Source organism: Lactuca saligna, chromosome 3 (assembly GCF_052625555.1).
Source record: "Lactuca saligna cultivar CGN05327 chromosome 3, ASM5262555v1, whole genome shotgun sequence".
Lineage (NCBI taxonomy): Eukaryota > Viridiplantae > Streptophyta > Magnoliopsida > Asterales > Asteraceae > Lactuca > Lactuca saligna.
Window position 1 is genome coordinate 22274995 of NC_136419.1, and position 12951 is coordinate 22287945.

At 36.2% G+C, this 12951-nt stretch overlaps 1 long non-coding RNA gene across 5 annotated transcripts; it reads right to left on the bottom strand.

Moving 5' to 3' along the window:
* Positions 1-1829: 1829 nt before the first annotated feature.
* Positions 1830-6760, bottom strand: LOC145034741 (uncharacterized). Of its 5 annotated transcripts, XR_013678196.1 has the most exons (8): positions 5896-6758; positions 5609-5748; positions 5347-5444; positions 3554-4690; positions 3159-3236; positions 2455-2520; positions 2069-2265; positions 1835-1998 (listed from the first exon to the last, which is right to left on the bottom strand). It is a non-coding gene; the product is annotated as an uncharacterized LOC145034741 (long non-coding RNA). The 5 variants fall into 5 exon arrangements; XR_013678197.1 differs by having other exon boundaries at positions 1832-1998; positions 2069-2520; positions 2796-3236; positions 5896-6760; XR_013678198.1 differs by lacking the exon at positions 2455-2520.
* Positions 6761-12951: the final 6191 nt, after the last annotated feature.

Here is a 12951-nt window from a genome sequence, read left to right on the forward strand (position 1 = left end):
GTAGTGGCACGACATGGAGTGCTTGTATCAGTAGTATCAGATCGAGACGTCCAGTTCACTTCCAGGTTTTGGAAGCGGTTTCATGACGAGATGGGGACTCGTCTTCATTTTAGCATCGCTTTCCACCCCCAGACGGACTGGCAGAGCTAGACGACGATTCAGACTCTCGAGGACATACTTCAGGCATGTGTCCTAGATTTCGGTAGTAGTTGGGATACGTATCTTCCATTAGTGGAATTTTTGTATAACAACAGTTACCACGCTAGTATTGACCGCCCTCCTTTCGAGATGCTCTACGGGAGGAAGTGTAGGACCCCAATTTGTTGGGGCGAGGTCGGTCAGCGAGTCATTGGGAGCACTGAGGTGGTGCTCAAGACCATAGAGTTGATCTAGCAGGTCTGTAGCAGGTTGCAGACTGCGCAGAGTCGACAAAAGAGTTACGCCGACAGGAGGCATTCGGACTTAGAGTTTCAGGTAGGCGATATGGTCCTCCTGAAGGTGTCACCCTGGAAGGGTATTATCAGGTTCCGGAAGCAGGGTAAGCTGGGCCCCACGTTGATTGGTCCCTTTAGGGTTTTAGCCCGGGTGGGTTGGGTTGCCTACCAATTGGGTCTCCCAACAGAGCTTAGCCAGACCCACAACACTTTCCATGTTTCTCAGTTGAGGAAGTGTTTGGTGGACGAGTTAGCAGTTGTACCCTTGGAGGATATTAAGGTTATAGCAGCCTGAATTATATCGAGAGACCAGTTGCAATCTTAGATCGGAAGATAAAGACCTTGAGGAACAAGGTGGTTCAGTTAGTGAAGGTGCAGTGGCAGCACCGAAAGGGTTCAGAGTGGACGTGGGAGACCGAGGAAGAGATGAAAGAGCATTATCCAGAGTTATTTTCAGATTCAGTAGCAACAGACTTCGAGGATGAAGTTTAAGATAAGTGGGAGAGAGTTGTAACGCCCCATTTCTGGTATGTGATTTAAATAAAGTAATTTTCATTTCTTAAGGGGTACTCGACGAGTCTGTAGCACAACTCGTCGAGTAGAGACGGGTTTTGCACGTGGTTTAGGTTGGCTACTCGACGAGTCCATATTCTTGGACTCAGCGAGTCTGCCAGTCTGGATGAAACCCTAATTTCAAGGGTTTGCACCCTATTTAAACAACTATATGCTCCCCAAATCAACATCCATCACCCTCAGAACGTCCCTTACTAAACCCTAGCCTTCCTTTAAGCATTCTTGGAGTATTTCTCATCTCGTGAAGGATTTTGGTGCATTTTGAAGTTAAAAGAAGAAAAGAGAAGAGGGGTTTTCAAGAGGAGCAAAGAAGATCCGAGTTTCTAATGTCATTCCAGTTTCCATTAAGGTATAAAGCTCAAATCTTTGCTTGTTATCATGTAGATCTCCTTAAAAGCTTGCTAGTGTTGTTTTTGAGTCATTTCTAGACATTGATGTCGATTTAAGAGTACTTAAGATGAATGGCTTCAGATCTAAGCATTTCAGAACTCCTTAAGCTCAATGTTGCCACCTTTATTGAGCTAAATTCTCATTCCATACCTAGATCTCCTCTTTTAGCTCATTATTGGGTATTTGAGCTTCTTATAGGTATGCATGCACGTAAAGTTAGAAACTTTACGTGTGTAACCAGTCCTAGGAACCCAGATCTATGAATTGGATGCACTGGAATCGAGCAAAATCGACAGTATAGTAATGGTATGCTTGGGACTCGGTGAGTTGTTCTTCAAACTCGACGAGTCGAGTCGCGAGTCCCTGATTTTTTTCCCCGTTTCTGGTATGTGAAACCATAACATCAAATGTTATATAATAAAACCATGAATCGTATGTCTCAAAATTCCATAGTATATGTATCAATTCAAAACTGAAGTCAATGTTATATCAAAATATCTGAAATAAACTCCCAGGATAAAACTGCAACTGTGGCGTATGCCATGCGATCAACCCGAGCTCTTCCCCTTGCTAGCGGAAGTACTTGAATCCAAAACTGAAACTATAAGCACAAAGCTTAGTGAGCTCCCCCAAACTACCACATACCATACAATAACACATAAAGCACATACCGAGCCTTGCCCACTACATCGGACCGAAATCCGAAAAATGCATCGGACCGAAGTCCGAAAAATGCATCGGACCGAAGTCTGGAACTAACCAGGGCCTTGCCCTCTGCATCGGACCGAAGTCCGAAAAATGCATCAGACCGAAGTCTAGAACTAACCAGGGCCTTGCTCTCTGCATCAGACCGAAGCCCGGAAACTGACTGAACATAACATAACATAATCATAATTACTAGCATAAACACATATACTGCATACTGCATCGGACCGAAGTTTGGAACACTTAACACAAAGACATCAAGCACACTGAACTACCGAAGTCCGGAACTACTGCTAACTAGACGGGCCAGCATTGTGGTCGTAGACCCGTTCCTACTGGAAGGAAAACTCACCTCGTAACGCTAGCTGCTGAGATGCTAACTCTGAAACTGGCTGACTGTTAATCCGAAACTCCCCGGCTACAATCCCATAAACACTAAATCAGATACTGATAACTGTTCTTAGGGTAAAATGACTATTTTACCCCTGGTCAAAGTCAACTTCCTGGTCAAAGTCAACTTTTAGTTGACCGGACTCGTCGAGTTAGGGCGTAGACTCGTCGAGTCCCTCCATTACTAGATCTGATCTCTAACTCACCGAGTCCATTCCCACTCACTAATTCACCCTAAACTCTCAAACGGGGAAAAAATCAGGGACTCACGACTCGACTCGTCGAGTTTGAAGAACAACTCACCGAGTCCCAAGCATACCATTACTATACTGTCGATTTTGCTCGATTCCAGTGCATCCAATTCATAGATCTGGGTTCCTAGGACTGGTTTCACATGTAACGTTTCTAACTTTACATGCATGCATACCTATAAGAAGCTCAAATACCCAATAATGAGCTAAAAGAGGAGATCTAGGTATGGAATGAGAATTTAGCTCAATAAAGGTGGCAACATTGAGCTTAAGGAGTTCTGAAATGCTTAGATCTGAAACCATTCATCTTAAGTACTCTTAAATCGACATCAATGTCTAGAAATGGCTCAAAAACAACACTAGCAAGCTTTTAAGGAGATCTACATGATAACAAGCAAAGATTTGAGCTTTATACCTCAATGGGAACTGGAATGTCACAAGAAACTCGGATCTTCTTTGCTCCTCTTTAAAACCCCTCTTCTCTCTTCTTCTTCTAACTCCAAAATGCACCAAAATCCTTCACAAGATGAGAAATACTCCAAGAATATTTATAGGAAGGCTAGGGTTCAGTAAGGGACGTTCTAAGGGTGATGGAGGCTGATTTGGGGCGCATAGAGTTGTTTAAATAGGGTGAAATCCCTTGAAATTAGGGTTTCATCCGGACTGGCAGACTCGCCGAGTCCAAGAATATGGACTCGCCGAGTCGCCCACTTAAATCGCGTGCAAATCATGTCTCTACTCGACGAGTCAGGCTACAGACTTGTCGAGTACCCCTTAAGAAATGAAAATTACTTTATTTAAATCACATACCAGAAATGGGGCGTTACAGTGACCGTCATCAGCAGCGCAATCGGAGGAGAGGCGATTAGAATTTGTGAAGCTGTAGAAGAGGTAAAATGGAAAGTGGTGGGTTACTATACCGATATATGGATCGGTGGATGTTGAATCGGTAACAGCAATCTTATTTCTATTGGGTGTTTAGGCGGTGGACAGTAACATCGGATAAAGAGGAACACATTAAAAAAATTAAAAAAAAGATTTTGATCGTATAGGAACAAAGAATTGTTCCTTAACAAAGATATGTATATAAATAATTGTGAGTAACATTCAAAGTTCTAACTATGTATCATAACTATAAGCATCATTCTGATGTTATTTATCAACTGGGATTTTTTATTATATAAATTAACACGAGTGCCAATATGGATTTAGATTATTATATAATACAAGACAGAATATACAAAGTGTACATTTGTATATAAATCAAGTTTAATCCTAATAATGAAAGAGAAGTAAAAGTAGCGGCTCTTCTTGCATGGTCCAAGGGGCAAAGCCCCTTACAGTGGGTGGTGATCTATTAAAATGACATGATTCAATGGATTAGCTCTTGGATCACCCATAAACCCATTCATGACATGTGTTTAAATATTTAAAACTAGAAAAGGATCCCCATGCGTCGCATGGGTCAAGAGTTTCCCTATAGATGCTTTGAAAATGATGGCAGCAGTTGGTGTAATTATGACCAAAATGACAATTTTGTCCCTTTTGTTGAATTGTGGGTACTGGATAAGAAGATTTCTGCAGCTATCAACAATGCTCCGCCAATGATTCCATGGGATCACCAACTATGGGGTTTCTTGGTGTATCCAAAGTTTTAAAGAGCTAATATTTTTTAATCGAGTTGGTGAACCCATAAATGTTCAATTAGATGACACACGTACACATCAGCTCTCGCATAAATTCATATGATATCACACACATACTAATCAGATATCAGATTACATACACATACAACCATTAGTTTCAAGCTATGAAGATAAAAGAATAATGGAGCAATTGCAGGGAATATAGATAGAGGTAGACTGTAACCCGTTTTGCATCAATGTTTCTTCTCGTGTTACATCGTTGATTTCTAGACCTGTTGTTTTCTTCCCGCGCATGCCTTATCTGGATTAGGCAATTTTGTAGGTTAGTTGGTTCGAATTTACAACTATAATGAACTACATATGAATGACATCTCTTATATGTTAATGTTAAACTGATTCGTTTGATCTTATTCTCTCCTTATATTTTATGATCTAATTCTTTTTGTTGTTTGGCTGTTTGGTAAATATGAGAAACCTAGGTTAGACTTGAAAAATGAAGTTCAATGCAGCTTCCCTACTCCAAAATAATTGAGTTTTTTTCTCAGGAAGTAAAAGATTAAGGAGATTTCTTTTATCCCTGGTGTTGTAAAATGTAAATTACTTCACTAATAACTTATCCAAGCAAAGGAAATAGTTTTCTTCAGTGTTATCTTTTAGTTTTTGAACATTGTTTGTTTTTCAATCATAGTAATGCCTATACTGTCTGTTTTTCAATCATGCTCATTTACATATATTCCATTTGGAAATCTGAGTCAACATTGTGATTTTTCCCACTTCATTCACTGAAAACCCTCAAGGCAATATCAATTTAGAAACAAATAAAAGATGCTGAATAGAAACAATTAAGAGAAGATGAAAGAAGAACCATAAGAAGATGAAAATGATTTTGCATATATATAACATCAGTTGTCTAAGACTTATAGCCTGACTTTCTTATCATGGAATCGACCACTCTACCAGGAGAAAGAAGCATTAATGGTGTCTCTGATCATGAAATCAACCTCTTCCTTATTCATCGATGTTGTTAAGAGTATCATCATCTTGAAACCATTAACCTGGAACCATCAATTTTACATTGTAAAGATTGAGTGTGAACATCATCAAGATAAAAAAAATTCCCATTTTAACACAATATGAAACCATCATAATAGAGCAAAAGAGACTGATACTCAATTCATAGTTATGTAAAAAGGGTATTTTTGGTAAAGAGAAAGCATACCAGCCGTGTTGCCTTCAATTAGGGCATGATTGTAGAAACCGGCAATAAGAACCGTGGACTTTGAGCTTCTATTCTACTGGAGTTGCTAACACGATCGTGTAGTGTAATTCATAAATGCAACGTAAAACTCAAAGATTAACCTTCAAGATTGATAAATGCAACATAAAACTCAAAGATTAACCTTGACAACCACATAATATAGGTAAAACGATTGTAAGAGTCGATTCGGTAATAAATTACAATTTACATTGAATAAGTTCGTCTGTAGCATAAATTGAAAACCGTACCTTGAACAGGGATTTATCCGGTGGGATGTCGACCCCGGATGGTTGCCAATCGGTTTAGGTGGTGCTGGAAAAGAGGCGGTGGGGAAGAGGGAAACAATACATTAGGGCAACATAGAGCCAACTGTAGGATTCTTGATCGGATATCCAAAGGAAGATGTGGAGAATCGGAATCATAGAGTCGACAAAGTTTTGAGGAACAATACATCGACCCTATGATTGTTGTTGTTCGTCTTCCTAGTCATTGGTGCACCGATGTGGAAGGCAGGTGAAATAGAACGAAGAAGAAAAGATAAGGGTATCGGGAATAAAGGTTGGAGAAGCTGTGAAGAAGTTCAAGAGAGTCGGTGGGAAGCACAATTGAGGAAGACAGATAATCGGTGATAATATTATAACGGAAACACGTATACAAGGCTCTCCAATTCATCGAGCACCATTTCTTTTAGATAGAAAGGTATTCTGACTTTATTGGATCAAATAAGAACCTAAGCCTTCTACTAGTTTGGACAGACTAAGCTCTATTTCATAGATTGGACTCTTTTACTGTGATTCGCCCCTACTAGTAAGAAGCTGTTCGTTCCCTGGATCCACGTGTTCCTAGTCGGGCCTAAATGGATGAATGAAGAAGCGCGCCCGGGTAGACTTCAAGAGCTCTTTCTCTGCGTATCCTCCTACTTCTTATTCTGGGGGTCATAGAAAGATACGAACCGCCTACTCTTTCAAGCCCTACCATTAGATTGAATAAAATGAAAGCTGCTTTCCCACTGTAAAGGGAATCAAAGGATACCCGTTCGGGCAGTGGGATAAGACCAAGAAAGCAAAGACGACAGCAAACAAAATTAAAATGGTTTGGTCTAATCAACAGAAGAACTGTTGAATTGTGAACTTTTTTTATATAAGGGTCGTGTTATTTTTTACCCCTGATTTTATTTTCCTACACCTAGTAATAATGACTTTATTACTAGTTCATTGTTTGTATCATAAGTTTTAACCATGTCAAGTTTGTATAGCTTCAGTTTTTTTTTCCATTGAAGACCTTATTTTTTATTTTTGAAAAATGTATTCCATTAAAAGTCTATGCATTTTGTCGATATTTTATTTTTTTACTTTTTAGCTTTATATCTTTTATACTTACTGCATGCATATATTTGTTTTAATAAAATACATCGTTTTTTGTAAGTTGTTTAATAATTTATGTGTTCTTTATATTTTTTAATAAAAACACCAATTTTATACCTAGTTTTTTAATAGATTACATAAATTTTAGAAATTGTACATATTTAATTTTTGTTAATACATGTTTTTTTATACCTTATAAATTTACATTAATAACCCCTTTGTTTTTAAAATATGACATTGTTTATCCTTATATTTATATTTTTATATATTACATAAACTTTAAAAATTATACGTAATTAATTTTTGGTGTTTTTTTAATAGATTACATAAACTTTAAAAATTATACATACAAAATTTCTAATTTTTGTTGGTATGACCTCAACTTGAACAATCTACGACATTCATTGTTTAAGCCACGGACAATCTACGACGTGTTTCCATCTTTGGAGAGTCCCAAAGAGTTCCAACCCCACCGATCCATTTTATATAAACTAATCAATGAAAATAAAATGATTATAATTAATAAAAAATTTAACAAATTTCTATGTCCACCAACCACCATCTTCAATATTGTCGGTATCTCACTACCACCTTTAACAACCACCCGAAATCACCTGAAACGTTCGCTCGCCACCACTAACCACCATCGGATTCAAGATTGTGTGTGTGTGTGAGTGAGAGAGAGAGAGAGAGAAAGAGAAGGTCATCGGAAACAGAATTAGAGAATAAGAACGAGCATTGGGCAGACTAGCAGTGTCGCTAGAAACAAAACAGTGAGAGAGAGAGAGAGTGGAGCTCGCCGAAAATCACGTGAAGCCATTACCGTTAGAGAAAAAGAGAATGAGAGTGAAACCATTGCACTGTTAGCGACAAAAATCGAGTGAAGGTCACCTGAGGGGCGATGAAATCACCTGAAGGTCAACGAAATCGCCTGAAGCTTGCTACGAAACTTTGATGGAAGCGTTGAAGAGGCTATCTAGTTTTATGATATTACATTTTATAACCTCACACTTATATTTTTTAAATTTCATATTATATGTAAATATCCTCGTAACAATCTTATTAAATACTATTAACTTGTTTTTTGTTTGCTCAATTCCTTTTTCTTTCATATCTGGTTAACCATTTTATTCATAATCATATAATCATATGCATGTTATTTTTCTATACTTTTTTCTAAAATATAAACATTAATTTTAAAATAGATTTTAAATACGTTATCTAAATTTTAAAATATAAAAATAAATTCTAAAAAACATTAATTTTTAACTTTTTTTATTATTTATTATGCGAAATATTAATTTATTATTGTTGTGTCGTATTTTTATGTCAAATAAATTTATTTATATATTTTTATATTAAAAATAGTGTTAATAAGTTATCTATAATAAACTAAATAATAATATAATAAATAGATTTATTTGTGAATTAAAAAAACTATTAATCATAAATTAATTATTAAACTAATGATGATTAGTAAAAATATGTAATCATTAAACTAATTAGTAAAAACAATGATTAGAAAAATGATTAGAGGGTAGGAAGAAGTGGAGGTGGGGTAGAAATAAATGAAGCCTTTATATAATTATATAATACGGTAAAAAATCAATTTCCAATAGAAACGTTTACCATGCAAGGGTAAATTTATTATCTGTCTACGGTCTAATACGATTTATCTTGTATAAAGATGTTGTGTTGAAAGATTTTATCCATTGTAAAGTTGCATACAAAAAACAAATGTGTTTTAAATTGCGGAGATGTTTTTTGAAATTAAGTTAGAAAGATAAATATACAATTTTATTTTATTTTATCTTATCATATAGCAACCCAAGATCACGATACTAATTATCTAAAATTGATTATTTGTTTTATAATTAGACGATAAAGACATAATTTATTTATCCATACACTAAAATTCAATTTATACAAACAGAAATAATAATAACTAGCAGGAATCAAGTGTGCGCCTTTGGCGCTGTGTTGCATTTAAATGATGATAAATATTTATGTGGAAATTGTGAATGGATAGTTTGACGTTATGTCGTGAAGAAAAACGCGAAGTCAAGGACTGTGAAATTGTTGTTTGCAAGAATTTAAAAACTCGATTGTGGAGTTGTTGATGCTCATTTTGCGAAAGTAAAACAATCGAGTGTTTGCATCTGTGAATCAATTTGAAGTCAATTGGGTTAATATTCGCATATGGGTTCAACATATGAATTTTTGATTTCGCAAGTTTAGAGTTCAAGAACTAAACTGTGTTCGCATCTGGAATGAAAATTTTGTGGTTCGCATTTGATTAATTAGGTTAAAATGCGAAGCTTCTTGTAATTTCGTCTGAGCTGCTTCAATAAGATCTGCTAGTAGGTTTTTTGGGACCAGTAGTTTCAATCGATTTTGAAATTGAGTATTGTTCGCATTTGTATGAGTGTAGTCGATGAATCGATAAAGCAAGAACATATGAGTTTTGATTCGCAATTGGATTGATGATTGAGGGATGATTCGTGAAGAAAAACGCGAAGTCAAGGACTGTGAAATTGTTGTTTGCAAGAATTTAAAAAGTCGATTGTGGAGTTGTTGATGCTCATTTTGCGAAAGTAAAACAATCGACTGCATCTGTGAATCAATTTGAAGTCAATTGGGTTAATATTCGCATATGGGTTCAACATATGAATTTTTGATTTCGCAAGTTTAGAGTTCAAGAACTAAACTGTGTTCGCATCTGGAATGAAAATACCAAATTGTTAGGCTGTTACGATTTCACCACCTAAAATATGTATATTTGTATTATAATATATTATCTTGTTAGTATTTCATGAATGCAATCAATAACACTGCTTTGAATGCGAAGTTGGATTTAGCTTTGCTATAAGTTTCAATCGATTTTGAAATTGAGTATTGTTCGCATTTGTATGAGTGTAGTTGATGAATCGATAAAGCAAGAACATATGAGTTTTGATTCGCAATTGGATTGATGATTGATTGATGATTCGTGAAGAAAAACGCGAAGTCAAGGACTGTGAAATTGTTGTTTGCAAGAATTTAAAAACTCGATTGTGGAGTTGTTGATGTTCATTTTGCGAAAGTAAAACAATCGAGTGTATCTGTGAATCAATTTGAAGTCAATTGGGTTAATATTCGCATATGGGTTCAACATATGAATTTTTTATTTCGCAAGTTTAGAGTTCAAGAACTAAACTGTGTTCGCATCTGGAATGAAAATTTTGTGGTTTGCATTTGATTAATTAGGTTAAAATGCGAAGGTGATTAATGCGAATGGATGCCAAGGGTGTAAGAATGAAGATGCGAAGTATTTCACAGTAGAATGCGAATTGGAGAAGAAAACAGATTTTCAAATATTGTCCCTGGAGTTTCGCATTTTTGGAAATAAATATTCAACTTCGCAAATGGGGGTCATAAAATGATGAAATTGCACAATTTTTAAAGAGATACACACAGACATACGTAAGAGAAGCTTGAGGAAGAATTTGCAAATTAATAAACCCCGGTGGGCGAATTTTATAGCGCTAATTGGGTTAATATTCGCATATGGTTCAACATATGAATTTTTTATTTCGCAAGTTTAGAGTTCAAGAACTAAACTGTGTTCGCATCTGGAATGAAAATTTTGTGGTTTGCATTTGATTAATTAGGTTAAAATACGAAGGTGATTAATGCGAATGGATGCGAAGGGTGTAAGAATGAAGATGCGAAGTATTTCACAGTAGAATGCGAATTGGAGAAGAAAACAGATTTTCAAATATTGTCCCTGGAGTTTCGCATTTTTGGAAATAAATATTCAACTTCGCAAATGGGGGTCATAAAATGATGAAATTGCACAATTTTTAAAGAGATACACACAGACATACGTAAGAGAAGCTTGAGGAAGAATTTGCAAATTAATAAACCCCGGTGGGCGAATTTTATAGCGCCAATTGGGTTAATATTCGCATATGGGTTCAACATATGAATTTTTTATTTCGCAAGTTTAGAGTTCAAGAACTAAACTATGTTCGCATCTGGAATGAAAATTTTGTGGTTTGCATTTGATTAATTAGGTTAAAATGCGAAGGTGATTAATGCGAATGGATGCGAAGGGTGTAAGAATGAAGATGCGAAGTATTTCACAGTAGAATGCGAATTGGAGAAGAAAACAGATTTTCAAATATTGTCCCTGGAGTTTCGCATTTTTGGAAATAAATATTCAACTTCGCAAATGGGGGTCATAAAATGATGAAATTGCACAATTTTTAAAGAGATACACACAGACATACGTAAGAGAAGCTTGAGGAAGAATTTGCAAATTAATAAACCCCGGTGGGCGAATTTTATAGCGCCAATTGGGTTAATATTCGCATATGGGTTCAACATATGAATTTTTTATTTCGCAAGTTTAGAGTTCAAGAACTAAACTGTGTTCGCATCTGGAATGAAAATTTTGTGGTTTGCATTTGATTAATTAGGTTAAAATGCGAAGGTGATTAATGCGAATGGATGCGAAGGGTGTAAGAATGAAGATGCGAAGTATTTCACAGTAGAATGCGAATTGGAGAAGAAAACAGATTTTCAAATATTGTCCCTGGAGTTTCGCATTTTTGGAAATAAATATTCAACTTCGCAAATGGGGGTCATAAAATGATGAAATTGCACAATTTTTAAAGAGATACACACAGACATACGTAAGAGAAGCTTGAGGAAGAATTTGCAAATTAATAAACCCCGGTGGGCGAATTTTATAGCGCCAATTGGGTTAATATTCGCATATGGGTTCAACATATGAATTTTTTATTTCGCAAGTTTAGAGTTCAAGAACTAAACTGTGTTCGCATCTGGAATGAAAATTTTGTGGTTTGCATTTGATTAATTAGGTTAAAATGCGAAGGTGATTAATGCGAATGGATGCGAAGGGTGTAAGAATGAAGATGCGAAGTATTTCACAGTAGAATGCGAATTGGAGAAGAAAACAGATTTTCAAATATTGTCCCTGGAGTTTCGCATTTTTGGAAATAAATATTCAACTTCGCAAATGGGGGTCATAAAATGATGAAATTGCACAATTTTTAAAGAGATACACACAGACATACGTAAGAGAAGCTTGAGGAAGAATTTGCAAATTAATAAACCCCGGTGGGCGAATTTTATAGCGCCAAGGAAAAACACCCTTATCTCCTATCAGAAAAATTCCCAATTCTCCCTTTGGTGCTTCGACTCTCGCATAAAGTTCTTGCTTCGACAATTCAAAAGTCGGAGAAAAAATAATAATTTATTATGATGCAATGGATTCATAGTCATGTCTTGCTAAGGTGCTTTATTAAGTATTTTCCAGGCTCCTCGAGGCCATTGAATCTGCTGCAGATGTCATCATAGAAGAAGAAGCTGTTCTTCTTTTTTCTGCATCATGAATGCCCAGTCTTTCTCTGCCGTCAACTCGACGTCGTCGTCACCTGCAAGCCGACGACGAAACCCCTTGTCGGAATTCCAAACGGGAAGTGGAAGGAAGAGCCATGATGCAAAGAGGAAACGAAAAACACACAATACACAACGAAGAACAGAAACAAACCTGAAGAACTGATCGACAGAAAAAGGAAGAAGAGTTGAGAAGCAGCAGGAAGGTTTGACGAATGGTGAAGGAACGTTTGACCTTACGTGGGAAAAACAAATAAAGAAGGAAAGATAAAGGCGGTGGGTGTGTCCAATGTGTTAAATCAGTTAAAGAACAGGGGTTAGAACCGTGTAAAGCAAAAATTAATGTGGTAGATATGTAAAAAGGAGTAATCATGTGGCAAAATTCTAACTTACTAAAAGTTCCTGTTCACCAACCCGTTTGTGAATTAATATATATATATAATTACACGACATTCAAGCACCATATAACTATATTGCAAAAATATATTATATAATATAAATTTGGATATTACGCTTATCAACTTACACTGTATAAGT